The sequence below is a fragment of the Heterocephalus glaber genome, unplaced genomic scaffold, assembly GCF_053883595.1.
Source record: "Heterocephalus glaber isolate CG9 unplaced genomic scaffold, H.glaber_assembly_v1.0 deba00000331, whole genome shotgun sequence".
NCBI lineage: Eukaryota > Metazoa > Chordata > Mammalia > Rodentia > Bathyergidae > Heterocephalus > Heterocephalus glaber.
The window spans coordinates 26,037,574-26,053,773 of record NW_028258142.1 but is presented as its reverse complement, the minus strand read 5'-3'; the positions used below and the strand labels follow the sequence as shown (position 1 = coordinate 26,053,773).

Genomic DNA, 16,200 nt, shown 5'->3' with positions numbered 1-16,200 from the left:
AGTCTAGTGATAGCTTACCTCTAAAAACAAACATACAAACAATAAAAACCAACAAAGTGAAACTCAGTAAGATGGCTACATCATTATGATTTTATATTAAAATGAGTTTAAAATTTTATAAACTCCATTTTTAGAATAGGTACGAAAATTTGCTAGCTAATATACCATTAAGTTTAACCCAATGACGTCATAAAGAAATAATAATTGTCAGAGTAGGAATTGTTTCAAAAATGCAAAGATGATGTAATAACTAAGACCATTTTTCATTCTTCTGCTCAAAGTTAAGAGATGCCTTGTCTGCTCTCTTGACAGATTTTTTTGTTTTCAATCTTCAAAATTATGAGCCATACTGTGATAAGTATGTAAACAACGCTGTTGTAAATATCTTTCAGAATCCTTTGAAATGATTTAAAGTTAGAATTCTTGAAAATGAAATTGATAGGCTACAGTGCAGGCACACTTGAAATTTTGTTAAATCTGACAATTTGTCCTTCAAAATAACAGTGTCGAGTCATTCTTTTTTTTTTTTTTGGGTATCAGGGATCGAACTTGGGACCTTGCGCTTTCAAGGCAGGCGCCAGAACCACTGAGCTAAATCCCCGGCCCTTGATTCATTCTTATAGCAATGTTGAGGGGTTGCCTTTTTCATAACTTTTTCTAACTCTAATTATTATAAAGTTTTTAGAAAAACAATGTTTGATGATGAGATATGGAAAAATAATAGTTCACTGTGGTTTTAATTATTTTTCCTTAAAGGTAAAATTGTCATCTTTCAAATTTCTATTGTTTATCCCCCTTTAAAATATATTAAATTTTCTCATCTCTCCTCATTTATCATCTTTCTCTTGTTGACTTAGAGAAATAATTTCTATACTAAAAATACTTCCCCCAGTAGCTATTTATCTTTCAGATACTTTATTTTGTTTATGGTGTCTTTCTTGATAAGGAATTTAAATTGTTTTAGTTTTTTAAACTATTTTTTTCCCTCCTTTTCTTTTCTTATCTTTCTTTTCTTTCTTTTTTTTTTTTTGGTACCTGGGATCCAACTTGGGACCATGCATTTTGTGCCTGCAGCAAAACCACTGAGCTAAATCCCCGGCCCTTTCCTTCCTTTTCCTTGTGGCTGATGGACTTAGTGTCCTACTATATATAGTATTCACAGCAATCGTGGGATTATTTTTTTCTCATTTTTTTTCTGGTATCCTTTTCTTCATTTAAATGTTTAATCTATTTTAGTTTTGGCTTTGTTAATGGTATGAGATGGATATATTGTTTTCTCCCCATCCACACTTAGGTATGTTTCTAATAGTTATTGAAATGCTGTCTTTACAACATAATGAAGAGTCGTATGTTCTTACATATACATTTTTTTTTTTGGTACCAGGTATCGAACTCGGGTCCTTGCACTTGTGCAGCAGGCAGCGAAACCACTGAGCTAAATCCCGGGCCCACATATACATTTTATTGTAAATATTTTGGGCGTATATGAAAAAAGTTATGAAACTTAACTGAAGACCAATTAGTTAAATTTGAGTAAGTGGATAGTTATATTGTATTTCTAAATTGAAATGAGATCAGAATTGGATAATTTAGATTCTTTCCAAATTTATGTGTAGACTCAATGCCCCCTAAAAGCCCAATAGAATTTTTTAGAATCTGATACAATGATTTGGTATTTTATCTGAAAGAAGTAGCCAAACCAAGGAGACTAAGAAAAAGAAATGTCATAAAGAGAAGTTAACCTATAGAATGTGAAAATGAATTACACAGACAAATTAAATAAAATATTACAAGGCAATCTGTGCAAAAAAGACAGATAAGTATAAAAAATAAAAGGCCAAGTAATGTGTGGTTGCCAGAGGATGGGGTAATGGGCAAAATATTGCCATTTTTTAATCGAAAGAAAGAAAGAAAAGCCAAGAAATAGATTCTATTAGTAACTGATAGAATCAGTGAGAAAAACATACATTATGTTTTTAAAAAATCATAGGGAGCCTAAAACAGTATGTTCCAGTTATTTGAATAAAAAAGTAGTTAGTTCTAAAAAAAAAAAAATGTAGTTAGTTCTTAATACCATATATGAGATGTGATCAAAAATATGGTGAATGCTTAACTAAAACATTGTATTGCAGTAAATGACACACTGCCCTTAATTTCTTTCAAAATATATTCTCTTGGGCCAGAGGTTTAGCTCAGTGGTGCCACCACCTGCCTCACAACCTCAAAGTCCCGAGTTCAAACCCTGGTACTCACCCCCCCAAAAAATACTCTCTTGCTTTCAACACATTTATCCCATTGTTCTTACCATTTCTGAAGCACTTCTCTTTCATGTCTTTAGTTGTGCTGTTGTGGCTACCCTGATTTCCTGAATTGATTCAAAATACTTATCTTTCACGGTCAGTTTGACTTTAGGGAAGAGCCAGAAGTCACATGGTGCCAGATCTGGTGAATAAGGTAGATGAGGATACACTATACTGCTTTTACATGACAGAAATTGCTGTAATGGTAGATCAACAAAGGGTGACCAAAAACTACAGTAATAATCAATTTTAAAATATTTATTGCAGTAAGACACATTGCCATTAATTGGCCTCAAAACATTCAAAATACTTTCTGTTTCTTTAAGAACATTTGTCTTATCATTCTTAGTAATATGGCTTTTATTGTAGTAAAGTTTTTATCAATTTAAACAGTCACCATATTTTTCATATTTATCCCTTGTACACAGGCAAGTTAGATTTAAATGTAAAACAACACAAAGCCAAAATACGTTATAAAAAACTGTAGACAAGTGTGTATTTGATATTGTAAGAGATAGGACCTTTCTAAATGTTAAGATAAAGGAAAAAAACCGCTAAAGAAAAATTTCACATATTGCATTATATAAGATATAAAACTTCATACATCAAAATGCCACATGCAAAAAATACAAGGCATATTACCAGCTGTGGAAGACACTCTTAATATATTAAAAAATCAATAATAAAAACGTGCCCAATAAACAGAAAAATGTACAAAAAAGTGGTAATATACAAAAAGGAAGATTAATGATCAGTAAAGACAAAAATGTTTGCCTCATTACCAATCAAAGGAATTCAGACTCGTATGTAACAGGGATAACATTTTTTACAGATCTAGCAAAAAATTAAACAAGAGTATCCATTGTCTGGAAGGATGAGGTAGGAAAAAACCAAAACCATCACTCGTGCTGTTAGTGGGAATATAAATTCTTTCCAGTTTCTTGAAGGACAATATAGCATATGTATTAAAAGCATTAAATATTTTTTCTGTGTCTACCCAGTAATTCTACTCTTAGCAAATTGTTTCAAAAGAAATAAGCAAATGTGTATTCAGAATATATGAATGAATTTCTCACAATGGTGTTCTTTAGAGGATTAATTATGAAGTATTTAACATATATGAGAAATATAATGATTAATGCAGTGAACCCTCATGTACCCCACATACAAAGTGAAAAAGAAATCATTATTGATAGAGTTGAAAACCTTTGTACTCCCTGAATGCTTTCATGTCCCTCACCCTATAGGTGGATGTGGTGTTTCTAATCACAAAATGATGATATTTACTTACAAAGATCATGTATATTGAAGCTTGAGGATGTCAATTAAATCAATTATGACACTTCAAAAGGGTAAAATATCATTCATTAAATTATACAAGTAAATTTTATTTTTATTGTACATATAATAATACACATTAAAGACATTTGAAAAAATAGTCTCAAAACAAAACTAAAAAGTGACCCATAATTTTTCCAACTAGATATAACCATTATGCTCTTTGTTATGATGTCTGATGCCTGATCTAATCTTTTTAAAATTCTGAATATTAATCTTCTAAAATCTGAATCATTTTGTTGAAAGAGAAATGGCAAATGGAAATTGAATCAAGAGCAGCCTTGGACTTGAAAGGTGGACACTGAGAAATGGAGCATTGAGACTTTCAAGGGGGTGAACAGAGAGAGGCAGGCTACTGTGCTAGAACTGACTATACTTCACACTCAGGTTAGGACAGGCATTGGGCCAGGACTCAATTCCCAGAGCAGGTTAAGGTTTCAGGGACTGGCTATAGTCACACCATGGAACATAGAAATGTTTAAACTCCACAATACCAAGTCCGCTTTCCAATGTAGTGTCACTGTCATAACCAAGATGACCCAGAGACAGAAAACGCTTGTATTTTTCTACTAAACTATATTTTTACGTTGCATCACCATTCTATCTAATACCAGAAAACCTAATCTCTGTTAATTTGATCACTTTAATATATATATGTATGTATGTATTTTCAAAAATCATTTTGGATTTTAGGCACTTTGGGGCTGTTTCTCTCCCATTCCCCACTGTAAAGATCTGATTTCTTCTGTAATAGTCTCTCTCCTCATGATAAGAGTTTTGCTCAGCTAGTGGGTTCATCATTGGTATTTACTTGCCAGGCTTTAGAGTAGGGATTATCCCCTGAATTCCTTACCCCTTGTTCCTCCTGTTGATGGATACATTGTTCTGGATGTCCATCCAAATTCACATCCTTAGCCAAGAGCCTCAGCAAAAGCTCACCTCAGATGTCAGATCCTGGCTGGGTCCTGATGTTTTGCCCTCTGGCTGCCGGTGAGCACTGGTGTTTCTTTAGATCAACAATTAACTGATTGTTGTCTTGTTCTTGCATAGTAGAACCACACTGACATTCTGTATTATTCTGGGAACAATCACAAAATCTGATTTCCTCTCTTCATTTCAAAATTCCAGTAATTTAATTGCATAAATAATTTGATACAAACTTTCTTCATCATTCTCTCTTGGAGCAATTTAAATTATTTTACAGCAAAAGGAAAGATAGAATGTAAAATTTGAGACATCCTTCTGGTATTGTTATCATACAACAAAATACAAAAATATATGCCAAATAAAACCTCTAGTGGGTAGCAAACATAAAATTCTTTCTTTTTTTGGTACCGAGGATTGAACTCAGGACCTGTGCTTGCAAAGCAGGTGGTGGAACCACTGAACTGAATCCCCAGCCCTCAAACATAAAATTCTTTAAGGAACAGATATCTATAAAAGTAGTTGTACAAACTAAACATTTACCAAGTCTGTCAACTTTTCAAATAAGTAAACCAAATTACTATGGATGTGATTTGTTTCAAATTATGAAAAGGGGAGCTGAGCTGGCGTGCATCCCAAAGAATGGTGACAAATATTTTAATAAAGAAAGATGTGACATGGAAAAATAGTAAATCAGTACTACTAATTAATATGATTTTCACTAAGTTCAGTAGCATTTGTTGCCAATATTAGAGAGACACATATGCAGAAAAGGGGGGGGGGAGAGACTATGAGTGTGATCTTAAGACACTAAAAAGTGCCTGCCCATAGTACAGGCTTAACTAATGTTTGTTGAATAAATACAACAGGGCTACTTTAAACTCCAGGTGCTACAAATAGAACTTTAAACATTCTGAGTTTAATTATACACCTTGTCCTTCCCATGGAAACTTTTCTTTTCTTGTAGAAACTCCCGGGATCTCATTTGCAGTGCTAATCCTCAGGTTGACTAAACCTGACATAAATGACTGGTGTCCATTCTAACTGGTTGATACCCATGTAGTGCTGGCTGTTCACTATGGCATTTTGAATAGCATCCCTGCATTTCTACATTTGTACCCACCAAAACAGCTCATGGATGTAGGAGGTGCAGTAAATCACTAAGTTGTTGGCATTGGGGAGGTGTTTCAGATCTTCATACTGCAATAATGCAACTCAAGTAATAAAGACTTAAAAATGAAAAAATTCATTTTATAAATGTAAATAGGAAAAAATAGATGAATATCTGATTTTCCACATGATAATGAGAATCAAAGGGAAAAAATCAAGAAATGTTTTGATATATTTGTTTAAATAATTATTTAAATTTTTATGTTTCAAAATTCATGAACAAAATTAAAAGTCAAAGAGTAATATGGGAAAACATTGCCACAATTATGACAAATCACTGACTTGAGAGCTTTAATAAGTAGATTAAAAAAACACTAAAGCCCCTATAGAAAAATGGGCAAAAGACATTAATAGATAATTTACAAAAAAGGAAATGGCTAATGAGCACCAGAAAAAGCAGTTTAATGATAGTAGTCCCAAATAAACACAAAGAAAACAGCAAAATCTTTTATCAAATAAGAAAAGGGTTTTACTGGCAATATTACTCTTTACTAGAGACGCTGGGAAAGGTACTACTATTTATATACTGTGCTAGCACTAAAAATTGCTACATCTGCTAAAAATCAATTTCAAAAAATACTTCAAAAGCAGTAAAGACATAGATAGAAGTGTATTCTGCAAAGTACTCAAACTCAAAGATTTATGAACTCAGATTTTCATTTTAGCATAATTTATAACAGCAAAAACCACAAACATTCAACAGTAGAGAATTATGTTATATTGGTGTGATGTAAAATTAGTCACTAAAAATGATCTGTAACATCATTTTTAGTGACATGGAGAAAATAAATGTAAAAAGCAGAATGCAAAATTTTATACATACTAAATTCATACCAAGGTTTTAAAAACTGCAAAAAGATTAGAAAGCAGTCACTAAAAATATTAAAAGTGGTTAACTTTTAGGGGTAGGAATAAGGCTCTCTATATTATAGTTTATTCTCTGCATTGATACAGTCATCTGCAATCAAGCATGTATTACTTTCATATAAAAATCATTATTTTCAAATAAAATCTCTAGAATTAATCTTCCTTTATTTGGTAGAAAACACTACATGAAAACATTTTGATGAATTGTTTTGTAGTAACTTTTAAAGAAGAATTTCATAGTTCTATTCAAACACAAGCTCCAAAATAATAACTAAATTTTTTCCAGTCAGTGGGTATATAATAGGTGGCCAAAAGTGTTTATATTTGGTTTTAAAAATGGTTAAAATGTCTTTATTTTTAAAAATACACATTTTTTTAACACCTCAAGAGTAAAGTAAGGATGTAAACATTTTTATTTTCTTTCTACCATCATTATTAAAACATTTAAAAATTACACAGGGGGCATTTTGAACCTTGGCTTCTTACAGTTTCTCAAAGTATCCTTATTTGATCTCAAGGTTGAAAAGATTCGTGATGTGGAGGTAATTTCCATCACCATTCTCTTCCACCTTCTGAGATTTCATGGCTTGCTTCTCTTAAGAACTGTCCTAGAAAGGGAGTCACTGCAGGTTCACACACTAGTGAGAATCCATGTCTTTCCCCAGAGCCAGCCCCAGGCAAAAATGTTGGAGAGCTGAGCTTCTCTCCAGTCCAGCCTCTGGTATGTTCTCACCCACTCTCCAAATCTGGTCTCACACACTTTAATCACATTAGATGTTGCTAACACTTTCTGAGAAAGGCTTTTGCTCATACTGTGGTGTTATTGTCTCAATACAGGTCTGTTTGCCTCAATTTATGTATGAGAATGGTAAAGCCCAGAGAGGTTAATAAAGTTGCCAGTGATCACACAGCTAGCTACCAATACTGTTTGTATTCACAGCCAAGTCTTCCTGATTTGAATGCTGTTCACTCTCACCAGGTGAGGTCAACACTTGGGAGTATCCTTTCCATGGCTTTGAAGCCATACACTTTGTCTATCTGCAAACTAAAATTCAAACTGTTCTTAAACTTGGAACAGTCTGAAATGCATCGGTTTTCTCTTTAAAGAATACAAGTTTCCTAAAGAATACGGGCACCTGCCTAATAACAGACAACAAGAAAATTCATGGGCTTGTCTTTCTGTGGGCTTAACATCATTTCCTCACTAATCTAAAGATTCTCCTAGAAGGTAATTCATTTCCCAGCTTCCCTCTGTAACTAATCGAGATTTTAAAATACTAATTCTCAAGCAATTCTTCTTTGCCCCTTAATCAATTCTAATTCTGCTCCTAACTGGCTCTATGCCTCCAGGCAATTTACTTGGGGCCTCTGAGATACAAGTTTCTCATCTGAAAAAGCCCAAATTAAAAATATTACCCTACCCCTAGGGTTGTGGGAGAATTAAATGAGATAATGTAAGGGTAGTTCTTGATGGGGGTAGGGCAAGGAGGTGGAGGGGACTCAGGAAGGTGTTCTTCATTCCACTCCTCTCTCTCCTTTGCATGCTCGTAAGTTCTCTTTTAAGAGGTCACTGTATACTAAAGTTTTTCTCTTCTTTTTCTCTAAGTCACTTTGTGTTTCCTATTTCATAACTCTTTTCTGAGAGACTGTGCTTTTGGATCTTCCCACTGCGCATCATGCCACATAAAGACAGTCAAATTTTTTTCATCTCTACCTCCCAGCTATAAACAAATAAAGAAAGAAAGAAAGAAGAAAGAAAGAAAAAAATCCCCAAACAACCAACAAAGCCCCCAAACTTGTCAGTTGCATAATTTGCCTTCACTCGTCAAAGGAATAACGTCAAAGGAGTAGACTGAAAGTAAGGGGGAAAAGAAGGCTTTTCCAAACCAACTTGGTAGTGTTCATCATGAATGGCTACAGCTTCCGGGTCCCGGGCCCGCCTGGCCCGGTGACACCTGCTTCGGGCTCCCGCGCAAGCCTGGCCCACACCGAGCATCTCGAATGAATTTCAGTAACGCTTCTGGGGACAGTGATACAATGAGCTGGCGAAATGGAATCTCTCCTGCCCAGTAACATTTAATTGGAAATGCCCCTTACTGATTTGATTCTAAGAAATTATTCTTGGTAGTGAAAACCAAAAATTTAGGGGGTTAAAATCCTGAAGTTGGAGAAGACCTGAACTCAACTCAAGCCCAAGTTTCAGGAATACGAATCTTGAATTGGGAAACATTTCCCCACTTTCTCCTGTTCCTCCATACACGGATTTAGCAAACGCCAGGGGCCCTGCGGGTGTCGGATTTCTGAAGGGCGAGCCCTGTCCCCCTCCCTCTCTGAGGCCCCAGACAGTTGTTGCTTTAGTGTCTACAGTGAAGTTTCCCCATCTCCCCTCGGGCTGTCATCTGTCTACCTAACTCATCCAGGACATCTCCCTAAATAATCTGAGTGGAGAATCATGGTCCTGTCTTGGAGACTTATCCGGGAAAGAGAGTGCGTGGGGCCGATCAAATTCCAGAGCTCGGATTTCATTTCCCGTCCGTCAGATGGTGCGGTGGGTGGGGGCCCAGCGCTGTGCACAGCTGTGCCTAAGAGGTGCCGGTCCCCTGCCTCCCGTCCGCCGAAGTCGCCTGGAAATTCTGCACTGACGTTGTGAGTCCTAGGCATTTTAATTTTAGATGTTTGAACCCTGTAGGTGGAAAAAAGAAGTGTGAACCACGCACTGGGTCAGTGTCACGATTAAGCCCCTGTCCCTCTGCACTCGCCGGCCCTGCGTCCACGCCAACGAGGAGGCTCGGGTTTGCGCCCCGCTGCCGAAGCCTCCGTCGCCGCGCGATTCTTGGCAGCCTCACGGTCTGGCGGCTCGGTGGCGGCGGGGTTCCCGCGGGTCCCAGCGCGGCGCAGCTGCCCGCACCCCGGCCCAGCGCCCGCGTCCCCTGTGCGCCCTGCGCCCTCCCGATCGCCTGCAAGTCGGGCCCAGCGCGTGCTCGCGGTCCCCGAGCCACCCGAGGGCCCCAGCCCCGCCGCGGGGAACTGTGGTCTCCCGCTTCGCCGAGCGGTGCCTCAGCCTGGGCCCAGGGCCGCGGCTGCCTCTCCCGTCCTGGGGGCAGATCGGGCTGCAGCGCGACACCGGGTAGCTCAGAGGCCGCGGTGTCCTCTGCTGGCCCGAGAGGCTGCCCACGGTCAGCGCCACCTCCCGCCCATGACAAATCCACACCCGTATCGAGCCCAGCGCCTCCCAGGTGTTAAGCTACCTCGACTTTCATGCTAGCACATTGCCTGGTGATTCGACTGGTTCCTCTTTAGGGTTGTCCAGGTTCAAAGTTTAGACATGGGACATGAAAAACATTGTTCAGTCTTCTCAGGAGGGGTAGGCTGATATGGGCAATTGCATGGCTTTTCAATCTATAGAAAAAAAGAATCGTTGAGCAATGACCTCGGCTCTTAATTTTCCTCCTGGAAACTCAACGAATTCATCCGTAAAATAAAATTTAAAACAATTATATTTCATCTGCTTTAAAGCGCAGAGTCGAGCAGTTAGCCTCATGAAGTATCTCTCAGGGCTAAGAATCTATGATTTCGTGATCTCTAGATTGAAATGTAGGATTAGAAGTGCGTCCTTTCTTTAAAGCCATCGGTGAAGGGCCTTCTGTGGGGATCAGGTATCAGAAGCAGCCCCTCCCCCCCCACTACTTCAGGCATCATCTGCACACCTGGACCCAAATATGCGGATTGTTCGGGCCTTTAGCACTTTCTGTGGCTTGACTGACCGCTAAGCTTGATATCACAAAGATAATAGAACAATTGGAGTTTCTCATATTTGGCTTATGTTTTCAATCCTAGAGAGAGAGAGAAAAAAGCAACTAATTCTCTTCTTTAAAAACCAGAAAAATCGATCCCATTGATCAGTGTGAAGAACCAAAAAACCCAGCTGTCCCGCTGTGCCAAATCCTTCCCATTACTCTCCACTGAGACGCAAAGTGGGGTGTTCTGGAAACTGGCCTTTCAAACTGCAAGGAGGGAGGAAACTCTCTCTCTCTCTCTCTCTCTCTCTCTCTCTCTCTCTCTCTCTCTCTCTCTCTCTCTCTCTCCTTCCTAAGACACAGGGGCATCTCAGGACTGTTGTGTATGTGTTTTTCATACAGAAGTTTCCAGGGCAATGTCTTGAAACTAGCTGAGTTGAAGGCTGTTTCTAGGTGTATGCATTATGAGACATGCAGTGCAGTAGTGAAAAACAATCTAGAGTATTCTTACAGAATGGATTATCTCTGTTTACCTTGCAAATCATTTCACTTATGTTGTTGCTTGTGACCCACCCTTTTGCTGGGATACAAAAGAGGGGGAGAAAAAGAAGAAAGATGTGTGAGCTCCCCCTGGTGCCCTACTGTATTCAGGCCGACTGAAAGAAACAAGGAAACATGTCTACACTACCTTAGGAAAATGAAGTTTTCTGGGTTATTTTCTTTTAAAAGGTCCACTTCTATGCTGATAGCAAAATGTCTTGGACTAAGAACTCTAGGCATCAAGGATGAATTTTGTTTGTCACCTTAGGAGGAATTGTTGCCTGGTCAGGGAACAAGTTTACACAGCAAAGTCGGAAGTGGGGATTACTGGATTACTTTTTGTCCAGAGTTGTTCTCTTTGTTAGTCTGCAGTTATTCGTATGAGTAATTTTTACACACTTTTCTTTGTATCAGTAGAGATATAAAGATATCATGGAAATCTAGTAGCCAATTTGACCAGTGGGACCTTTAATTGGGCCCTTCCACCCCAATAATAATTTATAATGAAGTCTTTAACACTTGGGTCAAGGACAGTTAAGGTGGTAGGGAAAATTCTACTCAGTTTACTGGAATATATTAATTACTGTAGGCTTCAGCAGTTTATCAACATGTACTTAGTTTATTTAGAGTATTAAAAATATATGAAACATATCCCTGCCTACTCCTGGGAAAGTCAGTATTGGGACAAATTTCAGTATTCACTAATATGGTTAAAATGGATGAGTCAACATTATTACCTCTAGCCAGGTGTAGTGACCCACGCCTATAATCCCAGCATTCAAGAGCTGAGACAGGAGGATCACCATGAGTTCAAGGCCAGCCTGGGCTACATAGCAAGACCCTGTCTCAACAAAACAAAACACAAAAAATTATTGTCTCCTATGTTTCTGCAGAGCTTTGTTTCACTTCACCCTGTATGTGTGATTTGGGTGGAGTGGAATCTTAAAAAGCCAAGCAGGAAACTGAAGCCCGCTCATAAGACCCCATCAAGCTTTAATGTAGTTCATAACCTTGCATTCATTCTACTCTTTGGTTTTTATTTCTTCCAACATACTTTTTCCCCTTTTATCTCTTGGCTAACATCTTTCCTGTCACCTGCCTTATAATTATCTCTTCAACCTGGCCACCCAGCATCTATAACCCACTTTGTCTAGGGCAAACTCACCTCTTTCTCGGCTAACTCCTCACCTGTACAAATTGCTCCCTTTTCTAATTCTTCTTTGTACACATTGTCTGCACCACCCAATGGGCTTTCTGCTTGAATCGATAAAACCCACAAACACACAAGTGTTACCTCTGCCTCTGAATCAGGAGCTCCATGAAGAAAGGTAATGGCTTTTGTCTCTTCTGAATTTCTACTGCCAAAATGTGCTGATATTGCTTTACTAGTGCTCTGCTAAATGAGTAAATTGAAATAATAATTGCAAAGGATTTGTTTAATCTCAAAAAATTTAAGTCTATCTTTCCAATAAAAAATTGTCAAATTATGGAGCCATTTCCAGGATTTTAATCAATGCATTCAATGCACCTTGTCTCCACCCCAAAGGGACTTAAGGTGGGCTTAAAATATTATGAAACTAGACAAGATTATTAATTCTGTCTCTGCAAGCTCTGAAATTGTAGGGTTCTGGATCCCAAACTGAACAATGAGAGGTAAAAGTTAAAAGACACTCTGCTTTATAATATCTCTGATTATCATGTCAAGGGAAAAGAAATCACAGATAAAAAAATTTCAGAAATATTTTTGTGTCTTCTTTGCATATCATACACATGCACACATACATACATACACACTCACACTAGAACTGCACTGGCAGGGAACATAGGTTGTTTAAAGTATAGCTATTCAACTGTCATATAAAGTGAAATCTATATTTTCTCTCCCTATATGACTATATATTTAACATCTCTATGCATATGTGTGTGCATACATATGTATATGTTATACACACACACTCCACATTATTATTTCAAAGGGGATTTTGCTCCTTCTGGCTACCAGCAATAACTAGTCAATATTTACACTCTTGAATATCGATGACATCGTGCATACACAGGAAAGCTGTGGAAAACATCTCCATTTTCAAACAGAGTTTTAATTATTTGTAAAGACTTCAATTGTTCACTATCTAATGTCATGGATTGGTCCTCACAGTGTGAAGTACAACTGCCCAGAACCCCCACAGTATTATAAATAGGCTTCTAAAGCTGGGTTGATTGATGTTTGGCATAAAACGCTATTCCTCTGAGCACATATATTCCTTCTGTTCACCATTTTCATAGAAAAATACCAGGGCTGATTTTTTATTCAAATCTCCAATTTATGCAGGGTTTAAACTACTAAATACTTAAAGCCTTTTTTCAGATCTTTTTTCCCTTTTCTGGTAGGTAAGTAACTAAATCTTCTGCTTCAACACAAGTAAGAATTGGAGATTTAGCTGATTCCTGTGGGGAAGAGAAAGAGTTTATTAATTATATTGAGAATCAAATAATACGCTTTTTTGACACTAATGTTCCATCTTTCTCCACCCGAAGTATCCTATGGGACAACTTTAAAGCCTTCATCAGGGTCTAGATTACTGCATTTATGGTTCCTTAGAAGAAAGAATTTAATGAATGGCATTCTGAGTTGAAGAGAGAATTTGAGATGTTTTAAGATTTATGCTGCAGCCGTTAAACAATTTTTTTTCAAAGTGTGTCCCAGGGATTGTAATATAAAACATCATAAAAAAGCACAAAAAGTACATTTTCATGAGTTTTAATAAATTTTTAATACTGATGAAATGTAAATTTTTTCTTCATGACCCTTATCTGCATTGGACAGAGTTCTACAGAAAACTTTAAGTACCTATTTAAAACAACTTACGAGATATTATAGAGATTCTCAGCAATAAAGAATGATAAGTGATCTTCTTAAAAATTTTTATATTGACAATATTAAAAGCAAGTGCTTTATCTGGATTCAACTGGTTCTGGCCAGTGCCTGTATTGGCACACTTACCCAGAGTGTACATATATTTCACTGGTACTAGATTGGAAACAAGTCTACATGAATACAATTCTGAAATTTCTAATACTGATTGATAACAATAATTGTTAATTATTATTTAATACTTATCACATGCTAGGCACATTCTATATATTATTGCTTTGGGTTTCCAGTGGAGGAAATTATGTAAGGATGAGAAATTGGAAGCATATAAAGTTAAAATGATTTTTCCCTAAGTTGTCTGCCTAGTAAATACTAGACATGGATAACTAACTACAACCATCTCACTCCGCTACCAACTACCCCGAAAGTTGGCAAACTTTCTTTGCAAAATACAATATAGTAAATATTTTAGGCTTTGTAGGTCACACTTCTGTCACTATTCAACTCTGCAGGTATAGTACAAAAGCAGACTTAGATAATATGTAAGTGAATTGTGTGGCAATGTTCTAATAAAGCTTTATTATAAAATAAAACAGATGGTGGGCCAGATTTGTGTTGTGGGCCACAGTTTGCTGACCTCTGCACTATCCTGTTCTGTCTGCATCTTCAGCAGTGAAAACCAACTAGTGGACCTCACTATACCACTTTTGGACAGGCAGATCTCTTTACTGGTTCGGTCTTCTGAACAGGCAAGAATAGTGTAAACTGGGGATCTTTGAAACTCCCTTTCACCTTGTCACCTCACTCTAAACACCATTGTTGGGGATTTTGGAGGGCTTTACTTAGAAAGTGCTTATAAGGGTGGGATCATGCCATCGACTCTCATGTCTTCACTCTTATTGCACTGCCTGAATTTCTGGAGCCCCGAAGGCCACTTAGTCTCACAAGATGACCTTGCTTAATTCTATAAGAAATATTAAGGCCCAAGTTACACTTACTGCACATCATATATTGCTTAATTGGAATTTTAGCCTGCTCCCTGGATCTGTATGATTTGGGTGGGGGCTCACTTGTTTTCTAGTCTATGTAGGGATAAAGATGTGTCTTATACTTCCAATTTTCTAAACAAGATAGCCCAAGAAGTAAGTTCCATCCACTTCTTTCTAACTTCTTTCATGCAGGCTGCCTTTCTAGAATTCTATTTTCACCTGCCCCTGGGTCTTCCATTACTATAGTTCATTCATGAGCATGTGTGACAGTTAAGCTTGATTGTGTCAACTTGATTGGCTTGGGAGCCACCCATGGGATTGGTGGAGTATACTTCTGGGTATGTTTGGGTGGCATTGGAGGCATGACCTTGGGCACTCTTTGGTTTCCCTTCCTCTGACTGCTGCTCCCTTGCTGTGCTTCCTGACCACTATGAAATAAGTAGCTTTGCTCCACCTCTCCTTTTTGCTATGATGTTCCTGCCTCGGAACCAGCTGACCATGTACTGAATCCCCTGAAACAGTGAGCCAAATAAAATCTCTCCTCCTTTAAATTGTGAGTGTCAGGTAATTCTGTGTCCCAGCAAGGGGAAAGCAAATATAGCATGTATTAGAAAGTAGATAGCAGGGCCGGGGATGTAGCTCAGTGGCGCAGCTCCTGCCTGGCAAGCGCAAGGTCCTGAGTTTGATCCCCGGTTCTGCAAAAAATAAATAAATAAATAAATAAATAAATAAATAAATAAATAAAAATAAAAAATAAAAAGAAAGAAAATAGATACCATATGCCCCCTCCCTGCCAGTGCCAGATCCATTGCCCTCCCCATCAGATACTGTATTCTTCAGAACAAGTTGAACTTCTTAGTTCAGCTTTCGGCGTTGGCCCTCTCACCTTGGTGGACAGATGAAGGTCTAGCTCTGGCTCTTTTCAGCTTGGTCTTCTGTTCAGTGGTAGACCACCAGTGAGGAGTAGACCATGGGTCAGGGGTAGCAGCTTTGCCTGAAGTAAGACATGTCCTTTCTTTCATACTCAGAAACTTAAGTGAAAAGCTGTAAAGATTTGGTCATACAGCTCTCTGAAATGGCAAGATAGTGAGAATACACTTTTGGTCTAATTGACAAAATTATTGATGCAATTTGGTGAAAGAAAAACCAAAATGATAATTTATAATTTAAAGGAATGAAAACTAAACCTCAGCTGTCATAGGACCAGCAATGCTTTCTTTCCTCCCTTTCCTCCTCTATCTCCTTCTATTTAAGCATCCTTTTTAAAGTTCAATTTTTATTGCAAATCTCAGTGATTATTGTTGTATTAAGGAACAAAGCTAAGAATTTTTAACTAAGAGGAAAATTCTCTGGTCTTGGATTTAATCCTTGAAATCAATCAAGTCTTTGAAAGTCCTTTAAATTATCATGAGATGAAAGGGCTCTTTGCCAAAGAAGGGTTCAAAGCCAAAGAAGTAATCTCT

General features: G+C 37.7%; 1 long non-coding RNA gene across 3 annotated transcripts in view; it reads left to right on the top strand.

The window, feature by feature from the left end:
• The first annotated feature begins 8,651 nt into the window (after positions 1 to 8,651).
• LOC110344645 (uncharacterized) overlaps positions 8,652 to 16,200 on the top strand; it is a 39,305-nt gene continuing 31,756 nt past the window's right edge. The window contains exon 1 of one of the 3 annotated variants that reach the window (XR_015443382.1): positions 8,652 to 9,245. This is a non-coding gene — a long non-coding RNA (uncharacterized LOC110344645). The remainder of the gene's footprint in view (positions 9,246 to 16,200) is intronic. The other 2 variants (XR_015443383.1, XR_015443384.1) reach the window with 2 other exon arrangements.